Genomic DNA, 2,490 nt, shown 5'->3' with positions numbered 1-2,490 from the left:
ACCAGCCAGTTGCCCGGAGGAACGCGCGGCCTGGGAATCGTTTAGTCCCACGTGCTGAGGTTGCTTCTCTCCCGGTTGAGGCCGGAAGTGAGGGATTACCGTCACAAACAGCTCTTTTTTTTTTTTTTTCTTGAGGTCTTCGGAGTTAGTCCCATGCCACAAATTTTAATTTTTTTATCTTAACTGGGGCCAGCCTGTTCTCTCGATAACTGTTACAAGCAAAACTGGTAACTCTTAAGACACTGAACTATTCGTGGTGATGGGGGGTAAGAGAAAGGGTGGGAATTATGGTAAAACCAAGGGGGCCGTGTGAACAGACATGATTAGCAAGTATGTTAAATATTGTTGCATTTTGTTCGTTGTTTGATTCAAAGACACTGACAAATTGGATCCCTGAATTCTTAATCATCTAAAGCGAATAGGATCGTGATACATGAAGTTTTGGAATCAGATAAAATTTCCAAACCAGAGCCTCCAAACTTGCTAATTTTCTGACTTTGGGCAGGTTGCGTAACTCCTCTGAGCTTCGGTTTCTCCACTGTTGGGGGGGAACGTTGCCTTGAGTGTCTAGAGATTAAATAAGTGAATGAAAACATAGTTTAGTATTCCAATGTATGTAAAACACCTGACACACAGAGGTGCTCAATAAATGATAGTCGTCTTTGCTTTCTGTTAAGACGCTTGTGTGCCTCTGCGTGCGCGCGCGTGTGTGTGTGTGTGTGTGTGTGTTTTGTGTTTTCAATAAGAGGAAATTTGGAAATTTTTATGTGTGTACGTACATATTTATACATATATTTACAAACACATTTTGCCTTTTTTTTTTTTAACAGAATTTCGATCTTACAAGTGAACCTTGACACTTGTCAAGGATGTGTGAACCTTGCAAACCTTTTAAAGGACATGCTGATGCATCCTTAAAGAAAGAGTAACGGGCAGAACTGGGGTTCAGTGGTTTGAAGACCAAGTCTTCCTCTTTGGGTATTTTACCCTTAGACATCTGGACCAGTTCTCTAAAACTCTCCAGTGTAGGATCTAAAATATTTAGAGCTATGCTGCTTTCTTTGTGAATGCCGTTTTATAACTGTAGATAAAGAGGTTTTCAATTAAGTGCCTCTTCGGCCCTTAAGTGCCTCTTGGGCTATCATCAGGGGTCCAATTACTTACAGACAACAAAGGTATTTTTTTTTTAATTCCCCCATATTGAGAATGATACAAACCCCTGAAATGCCATGGCAGATTAAAATAACTCCTTTTTAACAGCTCTAGGCTCAGTAACACTCAACAGCTTAAGCAAAAGTGAGCCAGCATTGAAAAACAACACACACAATCAAGCCCTATCTGGTTAGTTACATTTATTTCCCTGTCAATTGTCAAACTGAAGAGGGGCTTTTAATTTAGTAGAATAGATAAATGGAACGTCAAAAACCCTCAGGGAGCAAGCAGGGCTGGTGCTTTTTTTTAACTTTTTAAAATTTATTTACTTTTTAATTTTTTTAATGTTTATTCATTTTTGAGAGAGAGCATTAGTCGGGGAGGGGCCAAGAGAGAGGGAGACACAGAATCCAGCTCTGAGCTGTCCGCACAGAGCCCTACGCAGGGCTCCAACTCACAGACCTTGAGATCATTGCCTGAGTCAAAGTTGGTTTAACCAACTGAGCCACCCAGGTGCCCCAGGGCTGGCTTTTTGAGTGTACAACTTTTACAGTAATACAGAGATAGCCCCATGCTTAGAAGAGCCCTGCGCTTGGTTTAGTGTTCTGCTGTTGTCATCTTGAAATTCTTAATAATAATTGAGCAAGGGAGCACTCATTTTTATTGTGCATTGTACCTCACAAATTATTTAGCTGGTGCTAGGAACAAAGAAGAGAAGTGGCATAGAAATGACATTAATAAAACATCTCTATGTCAGGCATAGGACTAAGAGCTTCAAACAGATGATCTCATTCAACATGCCCTAGAGGGTAGGCATCGTCATTCTCATTTTACCAAAAATGAAACAGGCCAGCAGAGACTAAGGTGCTTACTCAAGATTATGAATCTAGTAATGGTAAATCCACCTGTCAGAGTTTTCCATAGAGAAGGATTTGTCAATGTTTCTTCCATAGAGGAAGTCACTCCCTCCGTCTTCCCTGGTACTTCAAACATCAGATAACTTGAAGTAGGGAGAATAAACATCCCTCAAATGTATTAAGAGGCATAAAAATACAATTTATATGAGCTAATATGTGTTGCTTTGTTGAGGAATGAATTGGGAAGTGCTTCTTTTATTCTATAAATCCCTTCCTCTATTTTAATTAGCTGGTTCTAATTGAGGATTATTTCAGGAAATAAACATATTGAGCCTAGATCACAATTGCATATTTAAGTGCAAAGTGAGAGAACTTCAAGGCAGAATAAACATATTTAATTAAATAAAACTGTGGTTGAAATAATATTCATGGGGAGCCTGGGGTTATAGAGTGTGACTAGCAGATTTAAAAAAAAACACAA

This window comes from Prionailurus bengalensis, chromosome D3 (assembly GCF_016509475.1).
Source record: "Prionailurus bengalensis isolate Pbe53 chromosome D3, Fcat_Pben_1.1_paternal_pri, whole genome shotgun sequence".
Classification (NCBI taxonomy): Eukaryota; Metazoa; Chordata; class Mammalia; order Carnivora; family Felidae; genus Prionailurus; species Prionailurus bengalensis.
Note: the sequence above shows the minus strand (reverse complement) of the source record.